General features: G+C 50.2%; 1 pseudogene; it reads right to left on the reverse strand.

The window, feature by feature from the left end:
* Positions 1 to 992: 992 nt before the first annotated feature.
* Positions 993 to 24,395, reverse strand: part of LOC147662585 (NACHT, LRR and PYD domains-containing protein 12-like) — a 129,840-nt pseudogene continuing 106,437 nt past the window's right edge.

Here is a 24,395-nt window from a genome sequence, read left to right on the forward strand (position 1 = left end):
GGCCTCCTCACCGCCTCCGGAATCATCCGATGCACAAGGGGTACAGATTGGTTCCTTCTGCACTCCCCCAGCCAAGGCAACAGGCTGGTGGGTACCCCGGGACAGCACCAGGGCCCGGTGCACAGGCCGCAGTAGCGGCCTCACGTGGTATCTCTCACCGGGCCCCGCTCCTCAGCCGCACCGCTCCCAGGCACCTGCCATCCACTGTTGTTGCGTCTTCCGCAATGCCGGCCCAGCGTCGCCGTCCCCACCGAGCAGGCCACTCAGTCCTAAGGGGTGCCGGGGCAGCACCGAGGCCCGGCGCACAGGCCGCCGCTGCATCCTCTCTTAGCGTCTCTCACCAGGCCCGGCACCACAGCTCCTCCGCACCCAGATGCCGGCCAACCACAGTCGCCGGGGTCCACTGCAAAGCCGGACAGGCACACCCGAGACCCCCGGGTGAGTCACACAGTCTCAAGGCGCCACATGGAGAACGCCACCGTCGGGAGACAGGCCCGCCTCGATCACCACTCCACACACGGGGCCGCCGCTGCTCTCGGTCGCACCCCCGGGGCCTTTCCACAGCAGCTACAGAGTCCGCTGACGCCTTAGGCGATGTCGCTAGGGGCCCCCCACCTCCCGCTGCCGAGTTTCAGCAACGTGGGGGGAGATCAGCAGTATCTAGCGGTCCAAAGGCCCAGGCTCGGGGGAGCTCGAGGCGAGTGCGACTGTTCACTTTGCCATCTTGGCCACGCCCCCTCTAATCTCTTTTAGAGGTTAGTAGAGAGTGTTTAGCAATAAATACATATATTTTATATTTCTCTTGTGTGGTTCTCCTTTCATTTGATTATTCAGGAGGTTATAGACTGGTAAAACAAGCTGCTTTACATTCTTACAAGACTTAGCCTGAAGGCTGCTCTCCATAGCTACCACTAGGATAGCTTTCATAAAAGTTATCTTTGACCTAATCATCAATAAGGGTTGTTTGAACTGGTACAGGGTGCCCACTTTATTTAGTGGACAGCATATACCAGGCCAACCTCTCACAGGAAGCAGCTGGAAGCAGCCATAGGATGTGTCTCATGTGTCCGTAGGTCTTGCTCATTGGAAAAAAACTTTCTTCTGCTTCATACCTTGCAGAGGCAATGTGGTGAGACCCTTGGTCCTATCAAAGCCCAGTTGATCCTTCTCCAATAGATATGAGTAGAAGGAGGTGAAGAGTTGGGTTGTGGCTTGCACTGCACGGATATGCTCCCCACCTTCAGAGGTTGACAGTTCAGGTGACAGACATATGAGGCATATAGTGATCAGGTCTACATCACTATCCAAGTAGTCGATTGCTACTGCTGCCATGCTCTCACTGTGGGAGAACTTACTGAAATACGGTCTCTGCTCATCTTCTGAAAATCCTAATATGGGTGCCTGTCTGTCAATGTTACTTAAACCAATGAGTATTCCCGGCCTGGCAGTAAGGAGTAAGGAAGCCTCAGGTTAATCCCTTTTTATGAGCAGCTTATCCAAAAGGGCTATAGAGGGAAGTTTTGTATCAATAGACACATCTTGGCTTGATTGTTCATCAGACATGTCCACTTCATCAATCCCATCCAAAATGATATGGACTTTTTGGGGTTCTGCTAGCAAAGCCGGTTTCAGTGTTTGCTTTAACTCTTTGAAGTTATTGAATAATACACCAGTCAGACTGACTTCATCCTGAGAAGCAGTAAAAACGGAGCATCTCATTCAGAAGACCAAGCTGAACAGCTCATTGTAAATCTGTCCAGAAGCCCACTTGAGCATCAATTTCTGAGCAGTGAACATCTTCCAGATTCTAGCCATCCAACAGAATGTGTTATTGGTAGGTTGCCACAATGGTCCTCTTGAAATAAACCTTGATGTTAAGTGGCCTTCCTTGGTGTTCGAGTTAATTTAGGCTTTCCTGGTGTCTGCTTCGTTTATTCTTTAGATTGGATTCTAACTTTGCCTCATTCTCTTGCCACTGCTCGACTATGACAACGTCTGCATAGATCTCATCAAGGCCCTGTTGGCCGTGTCCAGCACAAGACACTTAGGCCTCCACTATAGAGTGATTCCTTTTTACAGCTGCCTTGTATGCTGCTTTACCTACAGAGAGTAAAATGTTTTAAAAATTTTTTTGGATTGCTTTACTTTTCCGAGTGAAACATAAGCATTCACATTTTAAATTCTTGATTGGGAATTCCAAGAAACACCAGTGGATATCTGCAATAACAGCATAGCATATAGATGAGAATAAAATAGTAGGAGATGTGAATAATGTCTCTTAACGCACAGGCTCGCTGTGATGACTTGGCTGACTATTTTTCGGAAAAAATACAATCCATATACTCTACCTTTCCCACAGGTTCTGCTCTCTCCCTATCAGTCCCCACTTCCACCCATACCCCTATTTCCGAGACACTTGCCTCTCCCTCCTCCCTCCTCCCATCTCTTCCCCCTGATCACACCAGATATCCTCAATTCCTTGGTCTCACAGGCAAAATCTGGCTCTCCCATCGACCCAGCCCCGCCGCGGACCTTGAAAATGGTGAGTGACAGCATTCTTCCTACTATACTCAACCTTGTTAACTCCTCCCTCATCTCCAGTACAGTCCAGCTCCTCTGGAAACGGGCCATGGTCAGGGCACTATTGAAAAAACCAAACCTGGACCAGGCGGACCCGAAAAACTATCGCCCAATTTCCCTGCTCCCCTGGGTGAGCAAACTGCTTGAAAAACATGTTAACTCCGTTTTAATGGAGTACATCGAATCAAGCCACTTACTCTATAACTCACAGACTGGCTTTCGCCCCAAACACAGGACCGAAACAGCGCTATTGGCAGTGACGGAGGAGGCACGGAAGATCCTGGACCCGGGAGGTTCAGCAGCCAAAATCCTCCTGGACATTAGTGCCGCCTTCTACACTGTCAACCATAGCACGTTACTTCTTCGGCTAGCGAACATTGGGGTGTCAGGGAAAGGCCAGATCCTGGCTAGAATCTTTCCTTTCCGACCGCTCCTTCCAAGTGTTCGAGGGTGGCATTACGTCACGGAGCAAACCTCTGATTTGCGGCGTCCCCCAGGGATCGTCTTTGAGCCCAACACTATTTAATGTGTACAGGGAGCCACTGGCTGAGGTGGTTCGTCCGTACGGAGTAAAAATCATTACGTATGCGGACGACACCCAGCTAGTGGTATCCCTCAGTCATTTGGAGTCCAACCCCAGCAATCTTACCACCTGTCTGTAGGAGGCTTCTATATGGATGACCATGTCTCATCGTAAGTTAAATAGTGATAAAACCGAGCTAATGCTCCTAGGAAATCCCTCACCCTCCGCAATTAAGTTACTCTGGCCTTCCTCACTTGGCTTGCCCCCTGCCTCGAAGGATAAAATCAAAAGCTTGGGCATTTGGCTTGACAAGGCTCTCAATCTTAATGACCAAGCTGCCAAGTTGTCAGCAACCTGCTTCGGCCTGATCAGGCTTCTACGTAAGATCCTCCCCGTACTGCCTTTGGAAGCCAGGAAGATAAAGATTCAGGGACTTATTCTATCTAGACTGGATTTTGGCAATGCCCTTTATTTGAGCGCCCCCCTGTCCACCCTCAACATGCTACAGACTGTCCAGAATTGTGCAGCCCGTACATTGCTCCAAATCAAACGTCGCACTTCAGCCAAGGCCGGCATTAGAGGCCTTCATTGGCTACCAGTTAGGCGGAGAATCAAATTTAAGTCCTTATGTATTACCCATCAAGCTTTTTGGAGGACAGGCCCCCCTATTAATCATTCCCTTGTCACCCCTTCTCTTCCCACAAGACAGCTCAGATCATCTACCTCCTTCCTAGCCATGGTTCCCAAGATCAAGAGGGCCAGATGTGGAGGCCGAACCTTCTCGTATAAGGCATCAAGGCTCTGGAACTCCCTCCCCCTCCGTCTTCAGGCAGAATCCAACTTGCTAACTTTCCGTAAGCACTTAAAGACCTTGCTCTTCTTACACCTGGACTAATCTATCAGTCCCCTCTCCTGCTCATGATTTCTGTTAGCGCTAGGACGCCTGAGGGTAACTATCGCACTCTACAAATCTTCTTTCTTTTCTATTCTATTCTAATAAGATTTTCACATTAGGCTAGGATTCCAGTCATATTTGTATTCTAACTGTGGGTGAGGGCAGGTCAGGACAGAGGGGAAAGCCACAATTGGGGTGCCCTCACCAATAACTACACAAAATATAAAAGTCCACTGAGATATGTTCGTTGGTGATGTGTGTGGTATGGTACATTGCCAAAGACTGGAGTCAGCTAAAACGAGAGACTCCTTAAACAGTACAGTGTGAGGGGTAGTGCCTCATACAAGAGGGTTTTATAATTTCACTGAGTGATATATTCCTCAGTGAAACATGGGACAGAGTGTCCCATCAAAGGATGGCTATAACAAGTCCACTGAAGAACGCATTCATTAGTGCCGGGTGGTGAGCAATGTCTGGATATGTGGATGCATTTGTAAGGAATCATACCCTGTAGGGGAAAGACGAATATTGGCTTGAGCAATGATTGACTCTCCAAAGGTGCTCAGCTCCAGCTTCACAAGCTGTTAAATGAGGGGGATTTTGCAGTTTATCCCTCTCTACTGTTTGAATATAAGACTGCTGGAAAGTCTCTGTCACTCACCAGTAGTGAGTCAAGACTGATTTGCAAATAGGTGGGTTGGAACTGAAGTGGCAAAGTAAGCTAAACAATGGTGATGGATTCAACCCAGATCTGTGACTGAGGGTGAATGTTTGAGAAGTCTAAGTGCTCCGACCATCATCTCCTTGTGTTTGCTTTTTTTTCCCCAAGTTGGCAGGGTATGCCCAGATGTGGGTCCCTTGCTCACTTTCAATCAATCAATCAATCAATCAGGGGATTGTAAGAGCACTACTCACCCGCGTGTGCGTCAAAGTGCTGGAATGGGGGGGTGAAGTTGAGCAGCTCTATTCAGCTGAAAAGCCAGGTTTTGAGTGTCTTTCTGAAGATGCTCAGGGAGGGGGCGTGTAGGAGAGCAGGGTCTGCTTCCTATGGTCACCTCCACTTTCTTGCTGTGATTTTCTGGTTTTTAGGTCGAGCGACCTATCTCAATGCACATGCGCATTGAGAGCGGGAGCTCGATATATAGGCACTTAACCAGAGCTTACCGAGATCAGGCGATTCCCAGGCGATTTCTTCCAGTGCATGTGAAAGCGCGTGCACAATGCCACCAGCCGCTTGCCTCGCATTACCACATCAAAGGCGGCCGCGTCTCAGGCCCCTGCTGCTTCACACCCTCATGCCGCTCTCCCCACTCCGCCCCCTCCCCTGCCCGCCGTGTCGCATTTCTCCTAGTACTTTCACTTTGACGGCCGCAGGCCGTCTCTCGTGTTTCTCCTCCCCCCTCCCAGTGTTTTTTTTTTTAAACTTGTTTATATGTTTTTCACATTTTGCATAGGTTGGATCGCATCAGTGAGACGTTATAGCGCTTTGTATACAGAGTGTAAAATATGCATGGCATTTGTAGCATTCCTTATACGTTCATATTTAAATGTACATCCCCTTAAGTCGGCTGCCAAAGCACGTTTTCGGATGGCTCGTGTTACACCGTGGTGGAGTGCGTGGTAGTGTTGTATATGCTGTGTGTGAAGCCCTTTGGTGTCGTGCCGAGCGACCAGAGAGCTGCTCTTGTCTATTGGCGCAGTGTTCAGTAGTGCGATAATCAGGGCAATACCACTGCATTTATCTGATGCCACATATTCCATCATTTGCTGCATCTCTTTATATATAGCACAGGACATGACACAAGTTGAAAGGATGAAATATATTTTATGAAAAGTTCACCCATCACTCTTTTTCAGAACCATAGCAAATCGACAAGCAGTTGTTTTGAGCGAAAGCGAATCTGTTACGATTGTTTTTACGAAGGGGTATTTATGCTGGTGGCTACTTGTGAAAGGCTGATAATATGGTCTTCTCACTTCTCACGTTTGGCCTACCTGCGAATACATCCTAGCGATTGTTAAAAACATGGGCGTTTGTAATTGCAGTCGCCTTTAGTCTGACCGGCCAGCATTGCTTTGGGATACCTACTTGTCTTCCGGCTCCTGAAAGAACTGTTTTTTTTAATCAAACTGACCAAAAGCAAATCGACGCGTTCTGCAGAGGTCCTGCAGCTTTAAATCTTCACCAAAGCGTGCCAGTTCTCCTGGCCTGACAAGTGATTACGACTGTGGCTATGATGGATCAGGGCGCCCAAGGTATACATTTACTTAATTCCCCCTGACGCTGCTAGTTTTCATATCTATTGTTATATTAGTCTGGCAAATCGGTACTTTTGCAAAAATGGAAAGTACTGCTGCAAAATGTAAAATCTGTGAGTAATTGCGATTGGTCTTTTAAAAAATTACGAGGAAACCAAAACATTTAATTAAAAAAAACGTTAATGCTCGGTCATCCCGCCTTTGGTATTCAGAACAGTCCTCCTTAGCATATCACCTGCATGTGAGGCAGGCTTGGCGCCATTGCAGCTTTACAGGGGGCGGCACCTCTTTGCCCCTGTGAGTGTGAAACTGGCTTCTCATAAAGACTGGTGGAGGCTACAATGTGTTGGTATGCAAGTGACAAACAAATTGTCAAAATACCGCATTTACACCCAAACAATTGGCTGGCTCTTATTTCAAAAGGCCCTTTTCTTAACACGGTATGAGGTAAAAAATGTCTCCGCTTGCTGTACTGACAACGGCGGTTAAACTGAGCATCGAATAATGAGGTGCCCTTTGCAGCCATTCTACTATTGAGCACCCATTTTGCCCTTGTTTGTCGTCATTTCGCCATAAACGGTCTTCTAATACTGTCCGTGTCATGCTTTAGTTCTTGACGTAAAACAATTTTTATTCAGATAAAATGCGCAGTTCGCTTGTCAGGGAGCCCAGAATGGCAGGCGCGCATCTGTTCCGCAGACACCACAGGAGCCGTGGGCTGTGCTCGCTTTAAGCAGTGTGCACGAGCGTGCGGCAGAACTTGCCTTCAGAGCCTTCTCGTTTGGCTTGTAAATATATTGCTTCAGCTTCTGTCCCTGCACTACATTTGGCGACCGCTGGGATTGGAAGCGCTTTTTGGAAGGAATTTAATTGTAATAAAACATTTTGCTTACTGCAGCTCTAATGTGGGCGATTTAAGTTTCAATATAACTCCTTTAGTTTGTGGAATTAATACTCATCACACTTTTCCCTATCACACGCAACGCTTAAACTACTTTACTGAGAGTACTATCTAATTCCTAAAAGTACTTATTGAGTAAAGTTACAGGCAACGAGTTACCATAACCATGTAATTGACCAAATGTTCCGCATCATCACATCTAAGCATTTTCCTTATAGAGTGGGATGGCGATTGCCATTGGTAAATAGAAGGCACTCAGTAAAGTTTGTGGCTATTCTCACTTATTTGCCATGATTTGGCTGATGTAAGTGTTCAAATTGGATTGTGAAAAAACAGGTGGAGATAAAAAACATTTCACGGCCTTATTCACGTTTGCTTCACAGTCTCTACGACAGACAATCCACGGAAGAAAGTGTGGGGCAATTGAACCAATCGCCATAATCTACACATTTCATAGGCTCCCACGAGTATCCCCGTTTCTCTCAGTAAATATGAAACAGGCTGCCTTTCAAACTGTACGTGCACAGGCCTATGTTTACCTTCTTTGTATTTTTTTATGAAAGCTTCGTGAAACACAAATGCACATTTTCAAGCTATACAAACACTGTTCAAACATTGTCAATGCCTCGAAGTTAAAGGCCCATGTTGATAAACTGAGTCAGATTCTGAAAGAAGAGATTATGACAGGACTTTGAATAACTATTGTCTTAAAGACAGCAGCCTTTCCATGCAGACTTCTAATCACAGGTGTTGAAGATAGAGCACGAGGTAAGAACACAGTACAGTATGGATTTTGCATAAGTAATATAAAGTACTACATACTACGTCAAAACTATTTCTAATCTAATAGAACCTGCGGTACAAAGGTGGAAATTCCGTGCATCTCCGATCAGCCATTGATGTAATCGTCACAGTTCAAATATGAACCAATTGACAATGGCAATGCAGCTGATCGCAATTGTATCCATACTGCATTGTATGTTCATCGGTAAAATGCACCACACCCGTTTATAAAATAAAAAGTTGACAGTGTTTTGTAGAACTGGTTTCAGTGCATCAGAAAGAAAAAACAATGACATCAAAAGCATCATTCACAAACATCAGTGCAACATTCATACACATAGAGCAATATGGGGACTCCCACAGATGATGATAAACACCCGCAGGCACGCATTCACACGGAAGCAGTCGCAAACACACAAACACTTCTACAACAGATGTCCCTTCAACCATTTTCTAACAAAGACTGACAGAGACACACAGACCTTCCCAGAATAAATGCATGTGAAAACGGACAGACACTCACCAGGATACACCACACAGATGCACACTGTAGGGGTGTAACAATGTCCTACCACTCACACCTCCAGGGTTACCAGGTCACGTGCATGTTACCCACCTGTGTGCCACTGCTGTTATGTCAATAATGCCCAGCTCTGCTGATACAAGGCTTCTAGACAATATACACAACCACCCCATCCACCACCACCACCGCATCCACCACCACCACCGCATCCACCATCACCACATCCACCACCACCGCATCCACCACCACATCCACCATCACATCCACCATCACCACACTCACTGTAGGAGGGGGGAGTCTCTAGTTGGCGCAGTGCAACACTAGCGACAAGCAGGGACTCTCCTCTTCCTCGTCAGGGCTGAGGGTTACCTTCCAGACAACCTCTGCTTACCCTCTAGGTAGTGTGGCTTAAGCAGTCGTAGGCTAATCTTTGGGGCATATAGGTTAAACACTTGCAATAGTACACCTTTACAACCAAGCCACCACACAACGAGACCAGACTGTATTCTGTAAAAATATATATCTTTATATAGATTTTAAGCAGGCTTCGGAATACAGTCAACGTACTTTACGATAACTGTTGCAAGTTACTCAGTTCAGGTTACCACAGTTCTTTCTAGCAGTTTAAGCGTTCTTTTAGGGCCCTCAGGCCGATGTCAACAAAAGTTCTAGTGGAGCCGGCGGCTTCCAGGGGATCTGTCCCACGTCGCGTTGCCTTCCCGGGGTCGCTGTTCGTTGCGGCTCTCAGCCGAGCAGTTCACGGGTCATCCGGGGCAGCGGTGTTCTGTGGTGGCAGGGTCCTCTTCTTGTCGTCCGCTCCGACCCTGGAGGCGGCGGCTGTGCGGTGGCGGCAAGTGGCAGTACGGTCCCCAAGTGCAGGACGTACCCAGCCAAGTGCCGGTGCAGCTGTGCGCTCACAGCTGGGCTGTCGGGCAGGTTACCGACCTTGCGGATTCTCACAGGGCAACTGTCCGTCTTTGCAGGTGAGTGGCTGCTCGTTGCGCAGTCAACTCGAGAGCTCGGACCGGACGGGTCCTCCTTTGCTTTGCTCTCGGGCTCCCGGTGCAGTTGCGGTCACGGTGTTCGGGCCAGCGGCGGCTGGTCCTCACTTTGCTTTCGCTGTTGCTTTGGGCCCCGGTCACGGTGGTCAGGTGGATGTCGTTGCCTTGGAGGAGATTCCTCCGTCGGTACTGCGGCGATGGTCAGCACCCGCAGTCGCTTTCTTTCAGGGGGTAGCGTCCACTGGTCCTGGGACGCTGGTCAGGGGGCAAGTTCAGTTGCAAGCCCTTGGAGATCTCTTTAGCAGAGTTTGGCACAAAGTAAAGCAAAACTCTTCTCGTAGTCTTTTCTTCTTCCTCTCCTTCGGCAGCAAGGCACCAGACACAGGCAAGAGTCAGCACCCTTCCTTGTCTCTCACGGTCCTTCTCGTAGGGCAGAGTCCTTCTGTGGCCCAAACAGGATCTAATTTTCAAGGAGCAGGGCTCCTTCTTTTATAGGCCAATTCTTTTGTTCTCGCAGGCCAGGGGGGCCTTTGCATAGCCACTCTCAGTCCTTGAGTACCCCGGTGGGTGTACTCCGGCTTCTGCTTTCAGTGTGAGGGGCAGGCGCATCAGACGCCCCACAGGAGGTGGAGCCAGCATTGTGCGGACAGGGGCGGCCAGAGTACCTTGTTGATGGGGGCTTCGCCCTCCCTGGGCCAGGTGCCGGCCGAGTCATCCGCCGCTCCCCAGGAGGGTGGAGCCAGCATTGTGGTGGCCGAGCACAGCTACAGTTCGAGTCAAGAGGCACTCCTACCTCCCACTAAGGTGTAATCTGCGCATTCACCACCTGTCATCCTCCCAGCCCTGTCACTCACACGTCCCAGACAGTCAGATACACATACCAGCAGAGGCGGGCTGAAATGGTTAAGCAAGCAAATGCTAACTTTCTAAAAGTAGCATTTGCAAACTCAGGATACTAAAATAAACTTGACTACAAGAAATATTTTATCATCCTGAGTTCAGGCATACTAAACACGACTCGCTACCATGCTCCTTGAGCCTGCTGGGATTATAGGGTGTAATAATTCCAGCAGCTCAGTCTGGCCTAATGGAGCAGGTAGCCTTCAATAGTGAAATACGGTTTTGGTTGTAAGTCACTACTAGGACATGCCACACACATCAGGGCTTGTCCTACCTTACACCTACAACGCACCCTGCCCGCAGGCCTACCATAGGGGTGACTAATATGTAGTCAAGGGAAGGTTCGGGGGCTGGCAAGTGGGTGCACTTGCCCAGCTAGCGTGGCAGTACGAGACCGCACGCGGGTTCTGCGGTCGCAGTTCCCAGACACATCTTTACGGCTGCTTCGGTGGGTGGCGCAACCAGCGCTGCAGGCCCACCAGCAGTATTGGCATCTACAAGCCCCGGCACTCTTTAGTGCGCACTACTAGGGACTGACAGTAAATCCAATGCACCAATCATGGATACCAATCGCATGTACAATTTACAGTAGGGAGCACTTGCACTGCGGCAAGGGACAGCCGTGGCGCAGTGCCCTGAGTATCGGAAAACCAGCAAAACATCGGAGGCACATCAGCAAAAAGTGGAAGGGAGACTCACGCCAAGGTGCCAGGTCTAACATGTGTCCCCTCCAGCTGAAATGTGGGGGGAACTACCCTTCCCCAGGGAGTTCCACATCACTAAGGCGGAAAAATCTGGACAGACCGTCAGCGTTGGCGTGATCGGTGCCAGGGCGGTGTTCCACCGTAAAGTCCATACTCTGTAGAGAAATGGACCACCTCAACAGTTTCGGGTTCTCACCCCTCATTTGCATCAACCATCTGAGGGGCCTGTGGTCCGTCTGAACTCGGAAGTGAGACCCAAACAAGTAGGTTCTTAGCTTCTTCAGCGCCCAGACCACAGCAAAGGCTTCACGCTCTATTGCACTCCACCTACTTTCCCGTGGAAGTAACCTCCTACTTATGAAGGCTACGGGTTGGTCAAAGCCCTCCTCAGTCATCTGTGAAAGAACCGCCCCTACACCATGCTCTGAAGCGTCTGTTTGCACTATGAACTCCTTGGAGAAATCAGGGGCCAGGAGCACGGGCGCCGTGCACATGGCAGTCTTCAGGGTGTCAAAAGCCTTCTGACAGGTGTCAGTCCAAATCACATTCCTGGGCTGCTTCTTCGAAGTCAGCTCTGTCAAGGGGGTCACGATCATGCCATAACCCTTGACAAACCTCCTGTAATACCCAGTGAGCCCCAGGAAGGCTCTCACTGCAGTCTGGGTCTTGGGGGGTTCCCAAGCCAGGATGGTCTCAATTTTGGGCTGCAAGGGTGCTACCTTGCCACTCCCAACTTGGTGTCCCAAGTACACCACTGAACCCTGCCCAATCTGGCACTTGCTTGCCTTGATTGTGAGGCCTGCTCTGCGCAGGGCCATCAACACTTCCCAGAGGTGTCGCAGGTGTTCTGGCCAGGTGCCACTGAACACCGCGATGTCATCCAGGTAGGCGGCACTGAACTCGTCCAGTCCAGCCAACACCTGGTTGACCAATCTCTGAAAGGTGGCAGGGGTATTCTTCATTCCAAATGGCATAACCCGGAACTGGAAATGCCCATCTGGTGTAGAGAATGCCGACCTCTCCTTTGCCCCATCGGTCAAGGCGATCTGCCAGTACCCAGACGTTAAATCAAACGTGCTGAGGAACCGGGCAGCCCCTAGCCGATCAATGAGCTCGTCAGCTCTGGGGATGGGGTGCGCGTCAGTCTTCGTGACTGAATTGAGTCCTCTGTAGTCCACACAGAACCGGAGTTCAGGTGTGGCTCCCGGCGCAGCAGCCTTCGGAACCAAGACCACGGGGCTGGACCAAGGACTGCTGGAAGACTCAACCACCCCGAGGGCAAGCATCTTGGAGACCTCCTCCTTGATGCAGGCCCGGACCCTGTCAGTCACCCTGTAAGCCTTATGCTTCACAGGTAAGCTGTCTCCAGTGTCCACATCATGGACGCACCAATCTGTGACACTCGGAACCAGGGAGAACAGATCTGGAAACTGCCCCAGCAACTGGCGGCAGTCCTCCTGTTGTTCGGCGGTCAGGGTGGGTGAGAGGTTAACTCCATCCACTGACCCATCTTTCTCACAGGCCACCAAGAGGTCAGGAAGAGGCTCCGACTCCTCCTCCGTTCCGTCATCAGTTGCCAACAACATGCCCACTTCGGACCTTCGCAAGTGGGGCTTGAGGCGGTTGACATGTAGGACCCGCAAAGGGTTCCTGGGCGTCTTCATGTCCACCAAGTATGTCACGGGGCTCTTGCGCTCCACCACCTCAAATGGGCCTGTCCACTTATCTTGAAGGGCACAGGGCTCCACTGGGGCCAGGACATACACCTCTTGTCCAGGCTGAAGCTCGACCAGAGTGGCATTCTGATCGTACCACCGCTTCATTTCCTCCTGGCTTGCTTCCAGATTTGCCTCGGCAAGTTGTCTGAAGCGTCTGGTCTGGTTTCTGAAGGCCAGCATGTAGCTATATACATTCTGGGGAGGTTTCCTGGGAGATTGCTCCCAGCCTTCCTTTACCAAACTCAGCGGTCCTCTCACGGGGTGACCGTACAGTAGTTCAAAGGGGCTGAACCCTAGGGACTTCTGTGGCACCTCGCGATATGCAAAGAGTAGGCATGGTAAGAGGACGTCCCACTTACGCCTCATCGGACCTTCTAGGCCCATGATCATGCCTTTCAGGGTTCGGTTGAATCTCTCAACCAACCCGTTACCTTGGGGATGGTAAGGCGTGGTGAACTTATACGTTACGCCACACTCTTGCCAAAGGGACTTCATATACTTGGATATGAAATTGGTCCCCCTGTCGCTCACCACCTCTAGAGGGAATCCCACTCGTGAGAAAATTCCCATCAGTGCACGTCCCACCACGGGGGCCGTCACTGTCCTCAGAGGGATGGCTTCAGGGTACCGGGTGGCATGATCCACCAAGACCAGGATAAACCTGTTGCCCATGGCTGTCTTGGGGTCCAGAGGCCCAGCGATGTCAATACCCACTCGCTGGAATGGCGTACCGACCACAGGGAAGGGTTGGAGGGGAGCCTTGTTCTTCCCTCCCGTCTTCCCACTTGCCTGGCAAGTCGGACAGGTTCTGCAATGAGCATCTGAGCTCTTATGCATTTGGGGCCAGTAAAAGTGGGTGACAAGCCTGTCATAGGTCTTGTCCATCCCCAAATGTCCTGCTAAAGGTACATCATGAGCCAGACCCAGTAGGAAGGCTCTGAACTTCTGGGGTACCACCAGCACACGGGCTGACCCAGGTTCAGCAGCCTTAGGCTCCGAATACAGGAGGTCGTTCTCCCAGTACACATAATGTGTTTTGGCCTGAACACCATTGGCCTGGTCTGCAGCCTGCTGCCGCATACCCACGAGAGAAGGGCATTCTTTCTGCTCCTTGCAGAATTCCTCCCTGGAGGGTCCTCCTACTTGCTGCCAATGGGTCAGCTCAGGCAGGTCCCCCAGTTCGGCGATCTGTTCCCCTGTAGGCTCCAGGGCATCCCCCTCAAGGTCTGCTTCCTCCTGGACCGTGGGAACTTCAGGGGCCGGTTTCCTGCGCCCCCTGCGCCTTCTCCCTAAGGCCGGTTCCTGGGCCTCTCCTTCAGGCCCCAGGAACTCTCGATCACCCCTACTGGCTGCCATCGACCGGGTGGTCACGCACGCCCAGTCAGGCAGACCCACCATCCGCAGGTGAGTCGTCTTCTCCACCTTTTCCCAAGGGGAGTGCTCCAAGTCGTTCCCTAGCAAACAGTCAACAGGCATGGTTTTTCTCACACAGACCTGCAGAGTACCAGAGACCCCCCCCCACTCGAAGGGAACTTGAGCCATCGGACACTGACTCTCAGAATTATCAGCGTTGATAACCCTACAGTAGGCATGGGGTACAACCTGCTCTTGAGACACCAGGTGCTGCCTCACTGCAGTCACACTGGCTCCTGTATCTCTAAGAGCCTCAGCTTCCTTACCATTGATGATCACCACCTGCCCATATTTCTTAGTGTTAGAGGGCAGGTAGTTCGTAGGGATCATCTCACTGTCTCCTAACGAGACCAGGGTCATGTGAACGGGATCTCCACCCCCCGGGACCATCATTTCTTCTCCCAGGTGAACGCTAGTCACTTGACGGGGCGGAGCACCAGTGGGTGCGGGTTTTCCAAACAGGTAACACTTGGGATCACTGGATATGTGCCCAGGCTCGCCACATTTGAAACAATTGAAGGGCCCCTTTGGAACAGGTTTACCTGTCGGGGCTCCATTCTGCTTCAGGGGTGGGGGAGGCTGAGAACCCTGCTGTGGGCTCCCCTGGGAACTACTTTGGGGGCCTTTTTGGAACCCTTTCTGTTTTCCCCCCTTGTCCCCCCCACTCTTCTGCTGGGGACCCTGCCCACTCTTGGCGGAGTCTCCCACGGGACCCTTGTGGACCCTGGTGCTGAGCCAGCGGTCCGCCTCCTCAGCAAGCTTCCTCGGGTTGGACAGCTTGCTATCGATCAGGTGTTGGCGTAACTCAGGAAAACAGTGATCAGACAAGTGCTCCCATGCAATCAAATCAAAGAGACTTTGAAAATCATTAACTTTGCTACCCTTCACCCAACCATCCAGTGCTCTGCAAAAGTAAGTCACACACTCCACATACGTATTCCCAGGCCGCTTAGTACATCCCCTAAACTTCTGTCTATACATTTCAGGGGTAAGCCCGTACCTGTTCATTAAAGCTTCTTTCATGTGGGAATAGGATCTCTGATTTTCAATGGGCAAATCTAGTAAGGTATCTCTCCCTTCGCTAAGGAACCTTCCCCACAACCCCGCTCCCCAATCCTTGTCAGGGACCCGGTGGGAGGACATGGCTACCTCGTATGCCCTAAACCACTGTCCTATGTCATCCCCCTTAAAGAACTCTTTAACTACGTCCTTCGGGATGTGCACTCTTGACTCTACCTGCACTGGCGATGTGCTGCTGTGAGAAGTTGGCCTGGTATATAATGCTCACTAATTCTTAGTGATCACTTTGTACCATGCCAAGCAACCCTTATGATGATGGTTGTAATTCAACCTTGTAGACCAGTTATCCTAGTGGTAACGTGGACAAAGCAGTCTTAGGCTAACTTCTGAAAGGCATGTGAAGCCAGCTGTTATACCATACACAACCCCCTTGAATACCAAATGAAAGGGACACCACACAGATATATATTGAAAATATATATTGATTTATTAACTATTAAAATCCCCTGGACTCTTTATGAGCACAGAAGCACAAGCGTTAAATCACAAGACAGTTTAAAATACACAAAAGTTGCACAATATGGATGAGCCCTAGGGGCCACCTAAACCATATACTAAGAAAGTGGTATAAGAGATACCAAGAGGAAAGTGAAGAGGCCTAGGGCCTTGGGAATCGCTGGAGCTATTCGAGACTGGCAATGACTAAGTCGGGAAAGGCCCACGGGACTTGGGTGCAGTGTTCAAAGTGCACGCACTTTTCAATACAAAGTCTATGGTGCGTAAAAAGCACAAAGTTAGAAAGTTAGGAACCTTCCGAGTGACCTACGGAGTTAAAACTTAAGACACAGGCCCTTGAGATGTGTACCAATGCAGGAGCACTGGCGGAGCTGCGTTACCTCACCCACAGGAAGCGGGTGCACAGGGTCGAAGTAGTGTCGGGTTTCGTCACGCTGGTCGATGGTGCTTGGAGCTGAAGATGCTGCAGGCGGCTCGATGTGAAGAGTTCCGGTGGATCCAAGGGTGGATCTGAAGATGTGAAGACCTGAAAGCAGAGGGGACAGTGTTCAAAGTCACTAGCCAGTGACTACCGTGGAACCAGATTGGAACCAGGCGATGTCGGGTGCAAACAGGCGTTGTTGGGTAGCTTCTTTCTGCAGCCACGTGGATACCCGGGGTCGAGGACGTCCAGGTGTCGGTCACGAGCTGTCCCACGTAGGCTTCTCGCTGTTGGCGGTGTCGGCGACCTGATCGGAGCAAACAGGCCTTGGCAAATGCAAGCCACGCAGAAGTTGAAAGATGCTGTTCACTCGGACCAGCAAGGTTAGAGCGGGGGCTCCTTTTCACAGGAGCTTGGGTAGGTCTGGAGCAACCAGACCTGCTGTGTAAATCTTCGGGTTCGTCGCCAAGATGGCCGCTGACCACGTGGCTAGTGGCCGGGATGGCGCGTCGAGTGGCACAATGCAAAAGGGCCCCACGCAGATCGTGGAGATGCTGGAGGGCTGATCTTCGGTGCAAGGGCTGCTCGGTGGTGGGGGTTCTCAGTCCCCAAAGCACAACGTCGAGGATGCCTCAGAAGCTGCGCAGTCAGCTTTTCGAGTGTCTTCCAAGAGGTCCGGTCCCACGTCACTCGGTGCCTCCACGGGTCCCTTCTTTGCAGGGACTGTGGATCGGGCTCTGAGAGGTCTGGGAGTCTGGTTCTTGTCAGGCTCTGGGCTCGGTCTCCGGCGGGAGGCGGCGGCAAAGCAGATGTCGAGTTGCTGGTTGGTACCTGTGTTCACAGGGTGGCCACTCCTAGGCCACAAGGGAGATTCTCTTCAGTCTTCTGTGCAGCAGAATGTCGAAGTCCAGTCTTCTTCTTGTTTAAAGTTGATTTCAGGATGATCTGCTGTGCAATGGCACTGCTCCCGCTCTTATTCCCAATCTGAGGGGTGGATCACCTACTAGGTCCCTCCTCTGGGAGGAACCAGGAAGGGGGGCGGTTACACCCCCTTTCCTTTGTCCAGCTCCTCGCCAGGACTGGGGCTGGAAAGCCCCAGAACCGGTTTGGACTGGCCTATGCACGGGGACACCTTGTGTGCCCCGGGCATGTCTGATTCTATTCAGCCCTGTCCTACCCAATACACAAAATCCTGTCTGGGGTGGTGCTCGCACCTCCCAAGGCAGGAAACCCTTTGTCCAGGCCACCATCTGCCGAGTTTCGGTCAGCAGCAGGAGGCCAGACTCGTGTCTGTGGTGGCAGCATCCATTTTGTGATGCTGAGGCTCTGTTTAACTTTAACCGGGGTTAAGGCTACACACATGTCGTGTCCCTCTAGAAGGGTGGAATGCTATCCCCGTCGCCAGAATTGGCGAGGGGATAGTATTCCAATTCGTATGACACCTTACTCGACATGTTCTGATAAAGCCAAACCAAAGATAGCAAATAACCGCGAGGATTATAATGCACTTAAGAGTATATGGTATGGCAATATCCCGGAACAGCTTAGGGAGTGGTTCCCGACAGCTGCAGACAGGCTCCGCTCATGCTAGAGCACCATCTCACATATTTCCAAGCACTCTGCCTCCAGGATTGATGAGGCCTTCCATAGGAGTGGCTGATAGGAACATATGTGTCCAGTTTAGGGTTAGGCACAGACATACTGTACCTAAGTAAGACGTGGTTACACCGACTTACCCCAGCTGAGTGATCAGCCAGTTGTGTCAAATATGGAGGCCAGGCCAGGGGTGGCACAATACATGCTGCAGCCCCTGGTAGGCCTTGGATACACCTATGCCCTGGGCACCTAGGGTGCACTAGTACAGGGGCTCATAAGGTGAACCAGTTCCAATTCGTAATGCACCTAAAGTGCATTGGCAGTAATTTAGAGAGAGAACAGCAGGCTGTGGGTCTGATTAGCAGGCCCACAGCCACATTAAGTCAGAAACCAGTGAAGCAAAAAGCAAAAATTTGGGGTGACCATAGGATAGCAGACCCTACTCTCCTACATAACCCCCCCCCCCAAACGCAGGGACATTAGACTAACCTTGACCAGTTGTGTCTTCATGTTCTAAGTGGAAGTACCTGGAGAGACCATCTGCGTTGCCATGGTCAGTCCCTGGGCGGTGCTCCACTGTAAAGTCCATCCCCTGTAGGGAAATGGACCACCTGAGTAGTTTGGGGTTTTCACCCTTCATCTGATTAAGCCATAGGAGGGGCTTATGGTCGGTCTGAATCTTGAAGTGAGTACCAAATAAGTATGGCCTCAACTTCTTCAGGGCCCACACCACAGCAAAGGCCTCCCTCTCTATAGCTGACCAACGTTTCTCTCTGGGGGTCAGCCTTCTGCTAATGAAAGCAATGGGCTGGTCCTGGCCATCTACATTAAGCTGTGAAAGCACTGCTCCCACTCCCAACTCAGAAGCATCTGTTTGGACAATGAACTCTCTTGAGTAGTCAGGACTCTTCAGGATAGGTGCAGAGCACATGGCCTTCTTCAGGTCATCAAATGCCTTTTGACAGATTTCTGTCCACTGAACCTTTTTGGGCATCTTCTTAGATGTCAGATCATTAAGAGGAGTCACAATGGACCCATAGTTCTTAACAAACTTCCTGTAGTACCCAGTCAGGCCCAAGAAAGCTCTGACCTGAGTCTGGGTAGTTGGAGGGGACCAGTCCTTGATGGTCTGGATCTTACTCTCCAGTGGTTGAACTTGGCCTCCACCTACAAGGTGGCCCAGGTATACAACCTTACTCTGCCCTATCTGGCACTTTGTTGCCTTGATAGTGAGGCCTGCCTTTTGCAGAGCCTCAAGCACTTCCTTCAGGTGGACCAGGTGATCCTCCAGGTGGAGCTAAAGACAGCAATATCGTCCAGATAAGCTGCACAAAAGTCATCCAACCCAGTGAGGACTTGATTCACCAACCTTTGGAAGGTGGCAGGTGCATTTTTCAAACCAAAGGGCATCACCACAAACTGATAATGCCCACTAGGGGTAGAAAATGCTGTTTTGGCTTTAGACTCCTCAGCTAACCTGATTTGCCAGTAGCCAGCTGTCAAGTCAAATGTGCTCAAATATTTGGCAGAAGCCAACTTGTCAATGAGCTCATCTGCCCTTGGAATAGGGTGTGCATCTGTCCTGGTGACAGCATTGAGTCCTCTGTAATCCACACAGAACCTCATCTCTCTCTTGCCATCTTTGGTGTGAGGTTTGGGGACCAGAACCACTGGGCTAGCCCAGGGGCTCTCTGAAGGCTCAATGACACCTAATTCCAGCATCTTTTGCACCTCAGTCTTTATACAGTCCCTGACGTGGTCAGGTTGCCTGTAAATTTTGCTCTTTACAGGAAGACTGTCACCAGTGTCCACCACATGTGTACACCAGTTAGTCTGACTGGGTGTCAATGAGAACATATGCCTGTATGCCTGTAGAACTTGTCTGCAGTCATGTTGCTGATGTTCAGTGAGGCTGCCACCTAAGGCCACACCATCAACTGAGCCATCCTCAGGGTTCTGAGTGAGCAGGTCTGGGAGAGGGTCACTCTCTTCCTCCTGTCCCTCATCTGTAGCCATGAGCAAGCCCATGTCTGCCCTGCTGACATATGCCTTCAATCTGTTCACATGGAGCACCCTGTGGGGGCTCCTGGGAGTTCCTAGGTCCACCAAGTAGGTAACCTCTCCCTTCTTCTCCAGAATTGTATGGGGTCCAGACCATTTGTCTTGGAGTGCTGCTGGGGCCACTGGCTCCAACACCCATACCTTCTGTCCAGGCTGAAATTCAACAAGGACAGCCTTTTGGTCATGCCAAGCTTTTTGTAATTCTTGGCTAGCCTCAAGGTTTTTGGATGCCGTTTCCATGTACTCTGCCATCCTGGAGCGGAGACCAAGTACATAATCCACTATGTCCTGTTTAGGCTTTTTGAGAGGTAACTCCCATCCTTCCTTCACTAGACACAGGGGTCCTCTTACAGGGTGCCCAAACAACAATTCAAAGGGGCTGAAGCCAACCCCCTTTTGTGGGACCTCTCTGTAAGCGAACAAAAGGCAGGGCAGAAGGATGTCCCATCTTCGCCTGAGCTTTTCAGGTAATCCTTTAATCATGCCCTTTAGGGTCTTGTTAAATCTCTCAACAAGCCCATTGCATTGTGGGTGATAGGGAGTGGTGAACTTGTAGTTGACACCACATTCCTTCCGCATAGCTGTCAAATATCCAGACATGAAGTTGGCACCTCTATCTGATATTACCTCCTTAGGAAACCCCACTCTGGAGAAAACTCCAAGTAAGGCCCTGGCCACAACAGGAGCTGTTGTGGTCCTAAGTGGAATTGCCTCTGGGTACCTGGTGGCATGATCCACTACCACCAGTATGAATCTGTGCCCAGATGCTGTAGGGGGATCCATTGGACCAACAATATCAATCCCCACTCTTTCAAAGGGAACCCCAACCACAGGTAGTGGTATCAGGGGGGCCTTTGTTGTTCCACCTGCTTTACCACTGGCTTGGCAGGTTTCACAAGAGCGACAAAACTCCTTGGTGTCTTCAGACATGTGAGGCCAGTGAAAGTGAGGGACAAGCCTGTCCCAAGTCTTGTTCTGGCCTAGGTGTCCTGCTAAAGGAATATCATGGGCCAAGGTGAGTAGGAAGCCCCTAAATTGCAGAGGTATAACCAACCTCCTGGTAGCACCAGGCTTGGGGTCTCTAGCCTCTGAATAAAGGAGTCCATCGTCCCAATATACTTTATGGGCACCTTGAGCATTCCCAGCAGCCTCAGCAGCAGCCTGCTGTCTGAGGGGTTCAAGAGAAGGACAGGTTAACTGAGCCTGCCCCAAGTCTGCCCTAGAAGGTCCCCCTGTCCCCAGAATCTCAACCTGATCAGGTTCAAGCTCTTCAGGGACAGTTCCTTCAGGGGTCTCAAGATCAGTTTCCTGTGAAGCCTGATCCTCACTTGTAGGCAGTTGGGAAGGCGCAGCCTTAACCCTCCTGTTCTTCTTCTTGGAAGGTACTTGGTCCATTGTTCCAGGATCCAAGACCTGAGGTTCAGAGAGGCACTTTTTGGCCTGTGACCTGGTCACAGCAAGGACATGTGATGATATCCCTAACATCTCTGCATGAGTCCTGTACTCAACTTCTGACCATAGAGAGTTCTCCAGGTCATTGCCCAACAAACATTCTACTGGGAGATCAGCACTAACCACAACTTTCTTTAGGCCAGTTACCCCTCCCCAGGAAAAGTTAACAAGTGCCACACTATGTGTAGTAGTGACATTGCTGGCATTGGTCACCAGGTAATCATCGCCTGGCATGTATTGTCCAGGGTCCACAAAGTTAGGTGTCACCATAGTGACACTGGCACATGTGTCCCTGTAAGCTTGAGCCACTTTATTGTTGACCAAAGGTGTCTGTCTGTATTTGCCCAGGTTACTGGGACTTATGTCAGGGGTCAAATCTATGTCCCCTTCACAAACCAGAACAGCCTGTGTAAGGGTTCTGACTAGGTCAGAATCTCCTTCAGTTCCCAAAGTGATACCCACTAATCCCTTGGCTTGAGGACCAGCACTGCTAACTGTACTAGTGGGTGCAGGTGCCTTAGGGGCTGCAGTGCTGGGGGCTCCACCCTTTTTACACTCACTTGTCCAGTGAGAGGTGTTCTTACAAGTTTTACACCAGGGTTTCTTCTGACCTTCTTTCTTCTTCTTCTTGGAAGTTTGGGACCCACCCTCTGTCTCAGTTTGGGGCCCTGTTGAAGACTTCTGGTCTTTAGCTTTCTGCTCCCCACCCTTCTGGTCTGTTTTCTTCTGGTCACCACCCTGGTTCTGGTTCTGGTTCTTTTGCTTAAATCTGGTTCTTACCCATTTATCCGCCCTCTTTCCCAATTCTTGGGGAGAGGTCAAATCTGAGTCAACCAAATGTTGATGCAACTGCTGGTTCTGACAATTATTTAAAATTTGTTCTCTCATCAGCAAATTATACAATCCTTCATAGTCTGTAACCTTGCTTCCCAGCAACCATCCCTCCAGAGCCTTAGTGGCACACTCAACAAATTCAGACCAGTCCTGAGTCTGTGTCTTCTGGGTATCTCTGAACATTAACCTGTACTGTTCAGTGGTTAAGCCTAACCCATCAATCAGAGCACTCTTCAGGACCAGGTAGTTTCTAGAATCCCCATCACTAACTGTGAGGAGTCTGTCTCGGCCTCTACCTTCAAAGGAGAGCCACAAGATTGCTGCCCACTGCTCCTGAGGGATCTGCTGTACTCTGCAGGCTCTCTCCATTGCAGTAATCCATTTATGGATATCATCCCCAGCTTTGTAGGGGGGCACAATCTTACTCAGGTTTCTATTATCAAAAGACCTGTCTTTATCCTTGTGGATATTGCTGCCACCAGTGGGTTCTATTACCCCACTCTCTCTAGGCTGTCTTGCTCTAGCAAGTTTCTCCTTGGCCAGGGCAACCTCTAACTCTTGCCTCTGGATCCTAAGCTCAGCCTCTCTCATCTTGGCCTCATGTTCCCTTCTCTGAGGGCTAGTCATCTCCTTCCTGGAGTGACCATGAGAGCCTCTAGAGACATGGGAAGTATTGGATTCACCCGAGTGATTCCTCCTCCTCCTATGCCCCTGTTTAAGTCCACCTGGGGGTCTGAATGGGTTGTTACCTGATTCATTCCCAAGTAAGCTTAAGTTAGCCTGGTTCAGTCTACTGACCAGCACCTGACTATCTCTGTCATCATCTGACTCACTGCTTTCCACCTCCTCCTCCTCTTCCTCTTCCTCTACATCTACCTGAGGAGCTCCAGTGGTGGAGGCTTCCTCATCTACCAGGATGATAGGGGCAGGGGTGTCTACAGTGTCATCCTCTGAAGGATGGCCTCCTTCAGCATCCCCTGTGGGGTTTGCCTTAGAGGGCTTTAGAGTCTCAGACTGGTCTAAGAGCTCTCTTAGGTGGTCTGTAGTAGGGGAAGGCCCTGTCTTCAGACCCCTTAAGACACAAAGCTGTCTTAATTCCTTAAAGGAAAAAATAGCAAATTTGGATGGTGCCCTTGGAGGGTCACTCTCAACAGGAGTAAGTCCACTGGACCCCTCTGCTCCAGACATTGCTCTAGTGTGGGTGGATGTGTTGCAATCTACCTACACTGGTGTTTACCTACTAAACCTATCTAGTAGTTGTAGCTAGGGTGTGCTACTCCCTTTGCTCTACAACAACTAAGTTCAGTAGAACTTAAGTATACTAGTCTTGTTTTATATGTACCTAGCAGGTACCTGTATGATCTTTCAAATGATAATCTCAAAGATTGTAATGGTAAAACAACAGCAAGCTCAGATCCCAATCCGCTGCTCACCAATGTGAGAAGTTGGCCTGGTATATAATGCTCACTAATTCTTAGTGATCACTTTGTACCATGCCAAGCAACCCTTATGATGATGGTTGTAATTCAACCTTGCAGACCAGTTATCCTAGTGGTAACGTGGACAAAGCAGTCTTAGGCTAAACTCTGAAAGGCATGTGAAGCCAGCTGTTATACCATACACAACCCCCTTGAATACCAAATGAAAGGGACACCACACAGATATATATTGAAAATATATATTGATTTATTAACTATTAAAATCCCCTGGACTCTTTATGAGCACAGAAGCACAAGCGTTAAATCACAAGACAGTTTAAAATACACAAAAGTTGCACAATATGGATGAGCCCTAGGGGCCACCTAAACCATATACTAAGAAAGTGGTATAAGAGATACCAAGAGGAAAGTGAAGAGGCCTAGGGCCTTGGGAATCGCTGGAGCTATTCGAGACTGGCAATGACTAAGTCGGGAAAGGCCCACGGGACTCGGGTGCAGTGTTCAAAATGCACGCACTTTTCAATACAAAGTCTATGGTGCGTAAAAAGCACAAAGTTAGAAAGTTAGGAACCTTCCGAGTGACCTACGGAGTTAAAACTTAAGACACAGGCCCTTGAGATGTGTACCAATGCAGGAGCACTGGCGGAGCTGCGTTACCTCACCCACAGGAAGCGGGTGCACAGGGTCGAAGTAGTGTCGGGTTTCGTCACGCTGGTCGATGGTGCTTGGAGCTGAAGATGCTGCAGGCGGCTCGATGTGAAGAGTTCCGGTGGATCCAAGGGTGGATCTGAAGATGTGAAGACCTGAAAGCAGAGGGGACAGTGTTCAAAGTCACTAGCCAGTGACTACCGTGGAA

The sequence above is a fragment of the Lissotriton vulgaris genome, unplaced genomic scaffold, assembly GCF_964263255.1.
Source record: "Lissotriton vulgaris unplaced genomic scaffold, aLisVul1.2 SCAFFOLD_1158, whole genome shotgun sequence".
Classification (NCBI taxonomy): Eukaryota; Metazoa; Chordata; class Amphibia; order Caudata; family Salamandridae; genus Lissotriton; species Lissotriton vulgaris.